Here is a 15,998-nt window from a genome sequence, read left to right on the forward strand (position 1 = left end):
CAAATAATACTGCCGCTCCCCACGCTGATGTGCTGGGCCTAATAAAGCCTTTCTCGAGTAAATCCCGCAATTACTCCTTCAATTCTTTCAACTCCGTCGGTGCCATCCTATAAGGAGGAATAGATATTGGCTGAGTATCTGGCAATAGATCAATAGTAAAATCAATCTATCGCTCTGGCGGAATGCCTGGAAGCTCATCTGGAAACACTTCTAGAAACCCATTAACCACAGGAACAGACTGAAGGGTCGGTGACTCTGCTGCACATCCTGAACCCGAACTGGGTTGTAGATGTACCCTTTTCTGATCATCTTCCTTACTTTAAGGTAGGAAATAAACCTAACCCTCGGCGAAGCAGCATTGCCCTTCCACTCTAGGACTGGCTCGCCTGGGAACTGAAATCGAACTATCTTTACTCTGCAATCAACATTGGCATAACAGGAAGCTAACCAATCCATACCAATAATAACATCGAAATCAATCATATCTAATTCAATCATATCTGCTATGGTATGGCGGTTACAAACTATAACGACACAGCCCCGGTATACTCGCCTAGCTATAACCGGATCACCAACTGGCGTAGATACCTCAAATGGTTTAATCAACTCGGGGTCTATCCCAAACTTGCTGGCAACAAAGGGCGTAACATATGATAAAGTGGAACCTGGGTCAATCAATGCATACACATCATAGGAAGAGATTGATAGTATACCTGTAACAATATCAGGAGACGTCTCACGATCCTGCCTACCGGCCAATACATATACGCGGCGCTGAGGACCGCTCGAGCCGGATGCTCTACTCCTCCCTCTACCTCGCCCTGCTGGTGTCTGAAAAACTTGCCCTGAAGGGCGCACTGCAGAAGAAGAGCCATCCACAGACCCTGTAGGCTGAACCATACCTGTACTAACCCTCATTAGACACTCTCTTATCCTGTGGCCTGACTGACAACAAGCATAGCAACCATCCAATCCCAATCGACACTGCCCAGCGTGTAGCCTACCATACTGAGCACACCGCATCAACGGTAGCCTCATTCGGCCTGACTCTGGTCGGTACTGAGAGCGTAATACCCTGAAACTCTAGCCCGCTCCGAAATAAGAAGATCGATCAAACCTCGAACTTGAAAATCGCGGAGGTGTGCTCCCTTCCGAATGGCATGGATATCGGGGATACTGTTGTCTCTGTCCTCCCCTAGACGCACCCCCTATATCTAAAGATCTGGTCCTCTTGCCATGGCCCCCGTCACAGTCACGTTCTGTCCTCCGGTGACGCTTGCAGTCCTCCAAATTCTGTGCATATGCCTATATATGGGAGATATTCATGCCCGGTTGTAATGCAGCAGTTTTACAAGCATTTATCAAATGCGGCCCTAAATCTGCCACAAAACGATGAACTCTGTCCTCCATCTCAGCCACCATGGGTGAGCCATACCTAGTCATAGTATCAAAATACACACAATACTCCTGGACACTCATATTGCCCTGCAAAATATGTAAAAATATGTCTGCTCGGGCTCGCCTAACTTCAGGAGGTAAACAATGGCGAATAAAAGCATCTGAAAACTCTAGCCAAACCGCTGGAGGGGCATTCTCTCCCCTAGATAACTCCCAAGTTTGATACCACTGTACTGTAATATCACAAAGTCTATACAGAGCCAACTCCACAGATTTGACCTCATCCACATGCATAACCTTTAAGGTCCTCTGCATACTATCAATGAAATCCTGGGGTTTATATTTTTCTTTATCACCGAAAACACAAGAGGATCAAACCCAAAGAAGGTCTTAACCCTCGAACTACCAGCTCTGTCTGCCTGGTCAACACCAACTCCCTGTCGCTGAGCCTGGGCAGCTACTAATTTGGTCAATAACTGTACAATAGTCCGCACAACCTGGCCCGGCGCATCCAGCTGAGGAACTGGGGCAGGTACTGGAGGCGGGGTATGCGATGACTCAGACGGCCCCTCACTCTGTATCTCATCCTGATCTCTCGTAGCCTGTCGAGTACGGCTAGTGTCCTCATCTGCCGCTCTCTTGCCCTTCTGGGTAGCTGTAGCTTTCCTGCGGGGCATCGCTGAAATCAGAACAAATCATCAAAAAGCGAACGCTTAACACATGGCTCTATCGCACGATCTAAGAGAGAAAGAATAACATCCCAAATGTCCTGTAGCCTCTTATTTATAAGTGTGGTACAGAAGACACCCATAAAAAAAAAAACTCTACTAGACACAGTCTGTAGACAACCCTAGGACGGAACTGCTCTCATACCACTTCTATCATGACCCAAACCGATGAGTCATGACGAATGTTTGACCTCTAGCGACCAAACACCCCCATACTCATATATGAATCTTACTAAACATCAAGGGCCCACACGTGAATTAAACTGATCTCATACTGCCTCATAAATAGGTGACATCATGAACTCTGTAGAACCTATATATACATAAACATGCTGAAAGAACAGTGCAAACTAACTAGGCTGCTACACATACTGTACACAAAAGAATAAAGCCGACAAGGCTACATCATCTGCCTAATACATAGGACCGTCTACAGACCTCTACTGGAATAAAAGATGTAGAAAGGACGGGACAAGGCCCCATCGTACCCATAAGCATGTACATCTCAAAAGGCTAGCATAACAAAACAGACTGCAACTCCGGATCAGTGGAGCTCACTGACCATTGCGGATAGAAGTCCTACTAAACTGGACCACGTGTCGATCTACCTGAACCTGCGGGCATGAATGCAGCCCCCCAAGAAAAGGGGAGTCAGTACGGATAATGTGCTGAGTATGAAAGGTATAAGAACTGTATGTATATACAAGAATCGTGAATAACATCTAAACTCATAAGCTGAAATGACTATCTGCATGTACTTGTATGAACTAGTATCTGTATGTATCTGCATAAATCCGTGTAACTGACAATGCTTCTGTGGGCGCATAATATGCATGCTCATGCCTATCAATGTAAGTCATACATATATATACGTATATGCGTGTATAACGCCTGTCAAGCCTCTATAGCATCCCATCATATCATATAAGCCTCTCTGCGGCCATTATCATCTACATTGTTGTGGCACGCAGCCCGATCCTTATATTATCATCACGGCACAGCCCGATTCGTGTATATAATGCCTTCTGATCATTGGTCAATGTACATAGATATATAATGAATGTAATGCATGAATAAACTGTATACATAAAACTGGACACATGAACAAAAGGAACACTCATAAACGGGGTGCATGAACATCAAAGACGGGTGTACTCCTAATACTTCTAAGAGTAGAGCAATATGGAAGCTCGCCTACTCGCTTGTTGGCCCATATCATAAGATCATGCCAAAAGAAAGAAAGAATAGCCTTAACATACCTTGAAGTATATCCAATTGTCCAACTTCTACCTCTCAAACTTGTAAGTCTACAATTAAGATAACATAAGCCTTAATTAGACTATTTACCTCGCTTACTGACCATCTTCAAATACATATAGAGCTTAACGATTTATGGACAACATTTCCCTTGTAAGCTCAACAACCCTTCGACTTCTCATTCAATCTAACATCAACCACAATACCCACAACAACAATGACAATTATATATATATATATATATATATATATATATATATATATATATATATATATATATATATATATATATATATATATATATATACTTAAATCCATTTCCAATCATATCTTAAAATAATCCCAAATCACTATCTTACCCTTGATCAACTTACCACTTCCATAAGTATCCTCTCTTTACTTAAAATCACTAAAATTCTTGATAATTAACTCAAATATAAGGGTAGAAATCATTCACATACCTTGAGGTAGGGGTGTTCATGGTTCGGTTTGGGTCGGTTATTGATTAAAACCATAACCAAACCAATTTAGTTGGTTTTTTAAATATCTAAAACCATAACCAAATCAAATAAAATAATAACCACCGGTTTGGTTATTGTCGGTTTGGTTCGGTTTGGTTGAATTTTTCGGTTTATGACTAGCAGCCATGAGACTTATCAGTAAAACATTAAAATTTTGAAAAAGACATGTTTTTTTTTTGTCAAACAATAACTTTTATTTATAGTTTAAGGTGGAACATACATCATAGAAACATTTTCACTATTAGTGATAGTGTAATGCTCAAGTTATCCAAAGTTTCTAAACTATTACATATAGAGCTAAAATCTAAGTAGTGGCTGCACCATTTTTGTCATCTTAATACACATACCTGGAAATAAAGTAGAGCATAGGAGCTTTTAGTTGATGTTACAAACATACATATTAATTAAACATAAAGACTATCTAAAATTAAAATGAAAATATATGAAATAAAAAAACTTTGTGTAATGATCCCAAACTTTGGGGAAATACTTGCATTTTGTCCTCAATTCTCCCATTTTATTAAAAACACTTTCTGTAATGATCCCAAACTTCAGATGTTTTTCTATCATTATCCCCAGGGCTAGGGTCTCGACTACAAAGAGTTGTTCTTTTCTGCCTTTTAGGAGGATTACCCACGGAAGAAGTATTAGGGCATTACCATGTGCTTGAGTTACAGCAAATGCTGATGTTACTGAAGTATCTTCTATAGGAACCTCCAAATCTACAACCTCTGTCCTTTTCACATGAAAAATATTAGAAGCTTAGGACCCATTCAGACAAGAAAAAAGAAAGGTATAAATTCAGGAAAAAAAAGAAGAACCAACCTAAAATCAAATGGTTGACAAAGAAAGGCTAAACATTTAAGTTAAAGACATTAGACTCTAACGTGAGCTTCTGTTAGTAGATTTACACTTAACACTTAAAGAGTTAAAAGACTTAAAGACATGGGCTTGGACATATTCTTAAAAACATGGGCCTTAAATAATCATGTGAAATAAGTAGACCAAAAATCAAATTAATGATTAAAAGGTATAAAATATTTATAATTATTTATGAAAAACTAATATTATACATATAAATAATTATAAAATTTATGTATATAATTTATCTGTTTGGTTCGGTTATTTGTTCGGTTATTTTTAAATATAATCATAACCAAACCAAATATTATCGGTTTTTAAAATTTGAAACCAAACCAAATGTCGATTTTTTTATTCGGTTTGGTTTTGGTTTTAACCAAAACCGTGAACAGCCCTACCTTGAGGGGTCTAAGATTCCAAGAATCACTTCAACTCCAACTTCCTAAGTTCCACAACTTTGAAGAAACCCTAGGAACAACCTTTTTCTTCACAAGCTCGGGTTTACAGAGCTCGGATCTTGCCAAATCACCACTAATATGATAGAAACATATTGGGAGCAAATATACTAGGGTTTTCTCTAATTTGGAAGAGAGAAAATAAGAAATAGGGTCGTAGACCACATATTTATACTTGAAATTAAAAAGTCCCCAGCGATACGGTTCGACGAGCGGGCCGATGACCCGTCGACTTGTCGACGGTCCGTCGACCTACGCCTGCAGATTTCAAGGCTGCGGAACCCTATCGACGGATCGACGACCATGTCGACGATGACTGGTGTCTGCAGATTTCTCAGATTCAGCTCAGATCGCGTCGATTCGATTTGCTCAACTTCTAATCCTGTAAATTACCAGGGATACCTGTTGGTACCTTTGTACACGGGATAAGACACTTTCTATCTCCAAAATTCAGACACGGGTATCAATTCCAAAGGCATACCCGATTATGAAACCATAGGTTCTAATATGACGAGAACAAGAGGTGTAATAATTGGAGATCACACTGAGAGAAGAGCAGGCTCACTGCTCCTATGTAGAGGCCGAGCCAGATGGGCAACTATGGTACGCCGACATTAAGGCCTACTTGAAAACAAAAAAAAATGGGGATTATCCCCTAGAGAGTTCAACAAATCAAAACAAGATCATCAGGAGATTGGCCAATGGTTTCTTCTTGAACAAGGAAGTACTATACAAAAGGACCCCTGATCTCGGGTTGCTCAGATGTGTGGATGCCGAAGAGGCCACAAAGTTGCTAAAAGAAGTGCACGTAGGGGCATGCGGACCCCACATGAATGGATTCGTCCTCGCTAAGAAAATATTAAGGACAGGATATTATTGCATGACCATAGAGCATGACTCCTGTAAATTCATGCAAAAGTGCCATCAGTGTCAGATACACGGAGATCTGATCAAGGTTCCACCCATAGAATTACATGTAATGAGCTCCTCCTGGCCTTTCGTGGCATGGGAGAAGGACGTCATGGGACCCATCGAGCCTCCCGCCTCTAATGGACATCGCTTCATCTTAGTCGCCATAGACTACTTCACTACATGGGTAGAGGCGACTTCCCACAAATCGGTAACTAAGAAAGTCATGGCCGACTTAGTCAAGAACAATCTGATATGTCATTTTGGTATGCCAGAATCCATCATCAAAGACAATGGTGCCAATCTAAACAGCCATTTGATGAAGGACATCAGTGAACAATTCAAAATCACTAACAGGAACTCTACCGCCTATAGGCCATAGATGAATGGAGCCATAGAGGTTGCCAATAAGAACATCAAAAGGATCTTCAGGAAGATGGTCGACAACTACAAGAATTGGCACGAGCATCTACCTTATGCTCTGTTAGGATACAGAACAACGACCAGAACTTCCACTAGGGCAACCCCATACCTCATCATTTACGGTACAGAAGTGATCATACCAACAGAAGTGGAAATTCCTTCACTCAGGATCATCCAATAGGCAGAGCAGAAAGATGCAAAATGGGTTAGAAATCATTATGAATAATTGGCCATGATAGAGGAAAAAAGAATGGTGGCGGTGTGCCATGGACAACTGTACAGACAAAGGATGTCTAGAGCCTTCGACAAACGGGTCAGAACTCGACTTTTCCAGATCAGACAACTCATACTCGAGCGAGTCTTCCCTCACCAAGAGGAATACAAAGGAAAATTCGCACCAAACTGGCAAGGACCATACATGGTCAGGAAAGTACTCTCAGGAGGAGCTGTGATCCTAGTCGAGATGGACCGACAAGAGTGGCCTAAGGTCATCAATGCAGACACACTCAAGAGATACTACATTTAAGATTTTATTTGCTGGTAATCGCCTTGCTATTTTCTTATAATCGTACCTTTTTCTTGTAATCGTACTAGAATGGGAGAAAAACAAATCATCTATGTAATGAACTATGCAATTAACTAAATTCCCCACGGTGGGATACGTAGGCAGTCCATGTTGCACCCGAGCACTTTATTAGTAAAACTAAAAACTCAATTACTTTATTCCGAACTACGTTGACCTGAATTCCTGCTGCAGCAGGATACGTAGGCGCTCTCGAGCTCGGTCGTCATAAAAGAAAAACCAAAAAACCCCTAGGAAACCTCAAAGACAATAAGGCGAGAGGAGTCAACAAGATCAAGCTTGCAAGGTTCAGTACAAGAACCAGATAGTGTCAACCCTACACTGGGGCAGAATTTTGAAAAGACCTCAAAAATTCCTATTAGAAACATTCAACGAAGAAAGGGACAAAGTAAAGCAATACACTGAGGTAGAATTTCTTAGGGGACCTAAACAATTCCCGCTTAGCAAAAACGACACAAGGGACATCCAGAGCGAGTCTTGAAACCGGGGCAGAATTTTCGAGGAAGGCCTAAAAAATTCTACCAATACGAAAGTTAGCAATCATGCCTCCAAGAAGAACTGAAGACCTCGTTCGAAGAAAACACACGTCATGACACATAAAAACGAAACAAACATTTACCTTTAAGAATAAATAACATGCATTTTATAAATTTTTATTTTGAATTTTCAAATATAAATATGGCATAATTGCGTCCCAGAAACATCTCTCGAAATACCGAGCCCAAGGGTGTCTGGAGGAGCATCAGGAGGAGACACCAGGTAGGAAGGCAACAACACTAATCAGCTTCTTAGGAAACTCTCAATTTTTCTGTGGATGCAGGTTTTTTCCCTTTACATGACAACAAATACATCACCAACCTAATTACTCACAGCAAAGGCGAATGGCAAAGTCCAAACAGTGGGGAAAGACCCAGAAGGGTCACAACAGAGAATGGGTATTGAAGAGATATCTGACCGCGAGAGTCACAGAGCAAATGAGCGTAAAGAAAGATTCGACCAAGAGGGTCACACAAGGAATGAACAACAAAGATGCATCAGACCAAAAGGGTCACAATGGATGAGCATAAAGACACATGCAACCTAAAGGGTCATGACAAGCACAAAGGGCATATCTGACCACAAGGGTCAACACGAAAAAAATATTATCCAGCCACGAGGGCCATGATTGTCATTTGCATGCCGAGAGGGCCATTTATTTATTTTGCCAAGAGGGCCATCTGTTTATTGAGCCAAGATAGCCATTCATACAAACAAGCCAAGAGGGCTATTCATACAAACAACCAAGAGGGTCATTCATACAAACAAGCCAAGAGTGACATTCATACAATCAAGCCAAGAGGGACATTCATACAAACAGCCAAGAGGGCCATTCATACAAACAAGCCAAGAGGGTCATTCATACAAACAGCCAAGAGGGTCATTTATACAAATATCCAAGAGAGCCATTCATTCGAACAAGCCGAGAGGGCCATTCATCTAAATTTTCACAAGAATATCTGCATATTGTCAAGTTCAGGAGAGGAGCACACAGCCGCCCAAAGAGGAGCCGGTTGCTAAACCAGATCCAAATAAATTGCGGAGTAAACGTAGAACTTTTCTTACCCAGCCAATCAAGATAGGATGCCCCTGAGAGTCAAGCTCTCCGACTAGGATTTGGAAGCCATCCAATCTCAGACTCAGCCACAACTTGTCTTGTTTTTATTTTTTCCACTAAAACCCGCGATCGGTCGGATACAAACCGGGAAGTCTTAAGGTACTCCTGCATAAGGGATATACTCTTCTCCAGCAAGTCGAACTACATGTGACCTGGTTTTCAAAAACCAGGAATATGTAGGCAAACTCAAGCCTCGAGATTCGGTCACATACTAACAGTCTTCCGAAGAAACCCAATCACAATAATGGGATCTCTAGATAGTTCCTTCTTGATCACTTGAATGTCTTTAGTGAGTCGAACTACAAGCGACCTAAATTCTCATATGACATGAGATATGTAGGAAACCCATAGACCAGGGTCTGGCCACATATGTGAAAATTGCATGGAAACAAAGGGTAAGATGAGCTGGGTTATTCAAAAAATAGGATTAGTCAAATTTCGTTGCTCAGCGATGGTCCCGCCATCCCCGAACCCCGAAGGGGCAGTTGTTGACACCTAATTTTGACCTCCCATAATTTATTTCAATCACTTAGAGTCCCCAAATAATAAATAATTGAGCTGAGCATTTTAAAAGCCTTAAGTGATTTTTATAAATTGTCCAGATCAATATTTCTTTCCCTTAAATTCACAAAAGGGGATTTTCATGCATCATAAATTTTATTTAAAGATTAATGAGTATTTTCATGATATTTTGTTAAATTTAATTAAAAACAGAGGTAGAGAGAGAGAGAGAGAGAGAGAGAGAGAGAGAGAGGGTTCTTATTTAATCATTTAAAATTATCAAGATTTTGCAAATAGTTCATTCTCTTTTTAATCTTTGAAAGTTTGAGTAATTTAAGTAATTGACTATTTAACACTTTAAATTTCTAAATTTTTATGTAATCTGCATGATTTGTCAAAAATAGGCATAGTTGCCCAAAATGCTTCAATTAGGTTAATTAAGTGATAATTAATGCAAAATTGGTCCTTTTATATAAATATATATTTGGCTTGGCCATAATTAATTTAATCAGTTTATAATTTAAACAAATTAGAGTTATTTTGCATAATCAGCTTATTAATGTTTTATTTGAAATAATCGGTTTAATTTAATTCCAAAAATTGTTAATTAGGACAAAAAGGCCATAATTGAAATATTCATGCCAGGTTAGTTTAAGGCCATATTCGCAATTTTAAGCCCATTAACACAGCTAGTCACTTTTAAATTATTCATATGGGTTAATTACGTCCTAACTACTTGTAATTGAATTATTGCGACTAATAATTAATATTTTAGTTTTGTCCATTTATTTAATTTTCCTACTTTACTTTATATGTGCGTATCTATATATTAGGGATATACGTATATATACACTATATACATGAAAAAAGGGCCAACCTACTGTTTTGAAGAATTGGACCATTTTTTTGCGCGGATTGCCCTTCTTTTGGGGTGGTCTTTAAATTTTGCCCCTCAGATTTGTGGTCTTTAAATTATGCCCCTCATATTGCTGGTCTTTAATTTTTGCCCTTCGCATTGCAACACTGAGCGTTCACGTAGAAATCATGAGGTTCTGAGTTCGAACCCCCGCTCAAGCATAAATTAAAAAAGAAAACTGCAAGGCAAGGTTTGGGTCGCGTGTATGCCGGACCCGGCATAAACTTATGAAGGAATTACCAAAGTTATGCCGGACCCGGCATACTCATGCCTTATGGGCAGACTTGGCATAAGTATGCCGGGTCCGGCATAACTTTAGTAATTCCTTCATAAGTTTATGCCGGGTCCGGCATAACTTTGAGATCTCATGTCAACGTTTTACAGATTTTGTGACATCAAAATGCTCTATTAAAATTCAAGTGGTTTTTGTGTCAATGTGGCCTAAAGACTTTCTTTGCTACATTTTTTGTATTGGATATATTATAACTGCTCTTGTTAATATATTATGGGGTAGTGTTAGAAAAGAGTAGTTGTCGTGATTTTGTTCCATTATATCTAAGCTTAGTTTTTCATGAGTATTAACACTATGATAATTGTTGACAGCATTTGCATGACGATGAGTGGAAGAGGCCACGCACAAAGTTTTTACCGTGAAGCCTTTTAGTTCTGTAATAAAATTGGAAGGAGGACAATGAAATTCTTCCTAGGTACCCTCATCCGGTGGGGGCATACTTTTAATGGGCAAACTTTTATGCCGGATCCGGCATAAACTTGTGAAGGAATTACCAAAGCTATGCCGGACCCGGCATACTTATGCCAAGTCTGCTCATAAGGCATAAGTATGTCGGGTTCAGCATAACATTGGTAATTCCTTCACAAGTGTATGCCGGTGGGGGCATAGCGAATTTAAGCTCTGCCTTGCGAATTTTTTTTAAAAATTTGATTGTGTGGGGGTTCGAACCTGAAACCCATGGGGTTTAGCCGAAGGGAAAAACTTAAAGATTTCAAATATGAGGGACAAAATTTAAAGACCACCCCAAAAGAAGGGCAATTCTGCGAATTGCCCGAGTTGGACTAGGTCTGGTCCAAAAATGGACCGAGACCCGGCCCAAATATAAGCCCCGACAACTAAAGGGAGTATAACCCTTTAATCGTCTCATTTCAACCAAACACACCCGTCTCTATTCCCCTCAAGAAGGTTCTGGAAGAACCTAGGAGACGACGCTATTTCCACCACTAAGGCCACCTCATCTCGCCATTTTTGGAAAGGATTAAGGCCAAAGGACAAGCGGTCAGGAGCGTTAAAGCATTTCAGGCACGAGCATTAATTGCCCTACCCATTTTCGTCTAACACTACCACATTTTTTGCCCAAACAAGGTATTTAATCCCTTTTTCTTCTCTATTTTCATTCACTACTGTCAAGCCATAATGGGTCTTGTTGGATTTTGAAAAAGAAAGGTCAATTTTCATTGTTTCACCCATGAAGGGTTGGATCGGTCAAGACGAAATTGAGCCGTAGACCATTGATTTTTTTTCTTTAGCAGATCTCAGCCGTTTGTTTGAAATTACAAGGGAAAACCGCCCAGTTTGATCTAGTCCCACAGCGATATTCTTAGTCCTCTGAATGAATTTTGGGGTTCTATAAATAGAACCCCATCCCTCACCAAAAAACAAGTTTTTTCACAACCAAGAGGCTTGAACTTTGAGTTTTACTCGAAATTTAAGCTTCATCAGTAAAATTTTAGACTTCTATTAAAGGGTTCGAGTCTTTTCTAGTTCTAAAATTTATTTCCTTTTTGTGCTTTGTGTGGCTGAGAGTGGAATTTGGAAGCACCAAGGTCTTCAAATCCATTCTTGTTCATGGCTGCGCTCAAACAAGGTAACACTTTAATCTTGTTATTTATTTTTGTTATTTTTCATATGATGATATTTTTTCTTTGTTGTTAAGTGTTCTGGGTGCTGATTGATAGTCTTGTAGAATAGTTTTGCCTTAGTATTGTTTAAGTGAACTTGGAATAAATTCCCCCTAAACAGGATACCCTTGCTAATTATGTGCTTAGTGTGATATTTAGCTGTTTGTTTGAATTAAATGACCTGGACTAATGCTAATCCTGTGCAAAAATGTGTGAGACTGCAAGAAAACTGAAATGATCCATGTTGAATAAGTTTAAGTTTTGGTGAGGGTCAACAGTTCACTATTGGCAATGTACTTGAATGAAGGGGTTGCTTTAGCTATTTAAGGGACACATAGGGTAGTACATGACTATTTGAGCATTAATTTAGATTGTATGACTTCTTGGTGAAGCTGTCTTATTCTAGATGCCTACATGACGTGTTTATTGGATCACTACTTGATTACTTGCCATCTTAATGTGATAATACTTATTTTGAAAGGACTAATGACTTAAACATATCTCTAAATGCTATTGTATGATCCTTGTTTTGAATTTTGAGTGAGTTTGTAACTCTCACTAGCCTAACCTGTGCTATTCCTTTCCTAAGGTGTGAGACTGTCATCCTTCCAGCCTGTTATTCCTAAGTGGGAACCATCTTAACCCTGTATATAAAGAATTCTTGCATGAAATGCTCTGTTCACTCTTGATATTTTCCATGATTGATGCTGAGTTGTTATAAAATGTAATGACTTGATATTTTCTATAATTTGCTTCTGTTTCTTATTGACTTGATGAGCTTTATGATGTATAACAACTTGCTGATCTAGTAACAAGCATGATGAAGGGAAGGCTCAACATATGTAAACTGATTAGGAATATAGAATTTAACATGAATAAGAGTCCCATGTCCTATTTAGAGATCAGTCTGACTTGTTTCAAAAAATCAAAGATAAATCAATCTGAAAATGAGACCTTTAGATTACAGATGTCTTGTTAGGAGGCTGTAAAGCTTAAAGACCTCAATTTGGCCATGATCTTTAGTCTGAACTTGACTAGAGAAGTTAGTTGTCTTTGTTGTTGACACTTAGGTTGATTGATTGATAGGAGAATAGAATCAGGGAGTGTGTATGGATGAACTCTAGGTCACATGACCTAAGGAAGCCTTTTCAAAAGGCACCTTGGAGTAGGGATTGGGAAGAACCAAGGAAAACTTGGTTCATAGTACCTATTCCTCAAGTAAAAGGTGCCATGGCATGCCTTGATGGTCTGCGGGACATGTGTTCACTATGCATACCTCTCTGGATGTCACCCCCATCAATAAACCAACGAAAAGGGGAGCGAGTTTGAATTTTTTTTTTTTGTGTGTGTGTGTGTGTGTGTGTGTGTGTAAATTGTGCTTGTTAGAGTTCAATAGGTAAACTGTGTATAAAATGGGTTATTTTGGACCAAAAGAAAGGGATTAAATCAAGAATAAGGTTTAGATGCTAAACTGGCTTAGGGATAAAATAAATGACCAAGAGATTATGAACACTTCTTGAGATTCCTCATGATATTTGTCTTCCCCTTTTTCTGAGATCCTGATAGCACCTAAATACATAGTTGTTTTGCTTCTTTCCTTCATATTTCACTACAACTATAGCATGTTTGAAGTTCTGAACCATTGTATGTGCATCTTCCCCCATTCACTCAATCTTGACTGAACTTTAAAGGCCATCTCTGTGTCATACATCAAAACTGAAGCTCATCTGCATGTTACTACTGTCAAAACTATATCTACCTGTTCATGTTATAAGCCTCATGATATTGAGTATTGCTTCGAAGTATCTGCTTTGGTTCAAATAGGATATTGCCTTACGCTGAGCTCAGTAGGCAATTCCTATGCTCAATAACTGAAGATTTTATTGGTGATCACCATGATAAACCCCTTCCTATGATTCCTCTTTGTTCCTTCCATGAAGTCCAGTCTCTCTTATGCATGTGCCCATCTCTATTCTTGTTGTGAAGTAGTGTAACTGCTAGATTAAATGTCTTTGTACTGACTGTGGATGCTTAGGAATTTGGTACTGAATCATGTAAGCTTGGTTAGCATTATGTGAAATGTAAAAGGGGAAAGGGATAGACATAGTGGATTTTAACCCTGAAACCATAAGGATTGAATTATCTGGATCACTAGAATCATTTAGAATCTCTGCCATTATAGCACAATTGATCTCCTATCTTATGGCATATCACTCAAGTTGGAGTATGACTAAAGCTGTGTGTGCATTTCTTTGTTTTTACCCAAAGCTTGGCTAAGGCCTAATGATTGCTCTTATGTTCTGTCTAATTGCTTGAATCTACCCACCTGTTGATCAGCCTGTGCTGTTTTTGTTTGTTTAACTAGAGGTCCTACATCTTGGTATTCGGACTAACTTAATTTATAAAACCAATTCTCATGTCTGTTTCTTCTCTTGATGGCAAGTACATTGGCCTATTTGTTGAAGATCTGCATTCTAGGGATTGAACTTGTGTGAAAGGATCTATGCCACATTAAATCTAGATAGGTTGAGAACTAATTTAACTTGATTTGAGAGTAATACATGTGATATGTTAGTAGTGAGTATGAGACTTAGAGCTTGCTCAAGAGTTAAACATACATAGAATATACATTATATTACCAAGGATAAGGGAGGGTATACATTAGACATACACTAGATATACATTAAATATACGCTTTGATTGGGTTTTGTTTGGAAAGGAGATGGGCCTAGCCCAATAAGGATAATATGCTTCTCTCTTTTAAATCCAGAAATAAGGTAGCTTTTAATACGGTTTACTTTATTACTAGGGCCCAATATGGTATATTTGTGGGGACCCTGCTTTTATTTCTTTTTGTGACTTGTATCTGCGTATGTGTATATATGTATGGTATATGTATGATCATTCATGAGATAAGTTCGGAAGATTATAAATTAACTGGGTTCTCTTTTTCCTTTTTTTCCTCTACCACGTGGCCACTTGGGCCGGGTCTGAAGCTAACCTGTTAGGACAAGGCCCAATAGGAAATTCCTTCGTAATTATTGTGTCAGCGAAGGTAGGAGCTAATATTAAAAGAAACGCGTAGAAGGCCCAGCCATGGGTGAAAATATCCAACTAGGGGCTTGGTACGCCCCTAGCCTTTCCTCTCTTTTATTTTATTTATGTTGTTTTCTTTAAAGGTGCATTTTGTGGTATATTTGTACATGGTTGTAAAAACTCATACATACATATATTGGAATCTTTATTGTTTGAACTAGCCATCTTAGGACAACGGTACATATGCTGTTTAATAGACCTTAAGTTCCCAAACATATTTTCAAAACCCCGGAATAAGTTTAATGACTTCACAATCCCCTAACAAAAAGGTTTTGACAAGAACAATTTTTTTTAAAGAAAAAAAATCAATCAATCAAAAGGTTTCCAAAGACATAAAATAATATGACATCTGTTTTTGAAAAATCAGACCAGTTAAGAAATAAAGGAAAATGTTTTCTTTGTTACAATGCAAAATGAGATACAGATTTGGGCCAAAAGCCTAGCTGAGTGTAAAAATTTTGGGCCTCAGTTCGTCCAATTTTTTTTAAAGTCAAAAACAAGAGTTTGGGCATTTAGTCCACGGGTATAAAGAGGGACATCCTGCCTTATAAAAAAAGAGAGATTATATACTTACATATACACAGTTATTTAAGTAACAAAACCAAGTTTTATATAAACCCGGACTTATAAAAAAAAACCGTATAAAACACAAAGTCCTAAATGAGACGTTCTGGATGTATTAAACGAAATGACCCGAGCCAAGTATGAGTTAAGCATGGACAAAACTACTCATATTTTGCATTCAAATGTAAACGATTTTTCATCTTTTATAGCAAATATTA

At 38.9% G+C, this 15,998-nt stretch overlaps 1 long non-coding RNA gene across 1 annotated transcript; it reads left to right on the forward strand.

Moving 5' to 3' along the window:
* The first annotated feature begins 11,374 nt into the window (after positions 1-11,374).
* Positions 11,375-15,373, forward strand: LOC132614047 (uncharacterized). The gene is made up of 2 exons (XR_009572164.1): positions 11,375-12,086; positions 15,117-15,373. It is a non-coding gene; the product is annotated as an uncharacterized LOC132614047 (long non-coding RNA).
* The last annotated feature ends 625 nt before the right edge of the window (positions 15,374-15,998 follow it).

This window comes from Lycium barbarum, chromosome 10, assembly GCF_019175385.1.
Source record: "Lycium barbarum isolate Lr01 chromosome 10, ASM1917538v2, whole genome shotgun sequence".
Classification (NCBI taxonomy): domain Eukaryota; kingdom Viridiplantae; phylum Streptophyta; class Magnoliopsida; order Solanales; family Solanaceae; genus Lycium; species Lycium barbarum.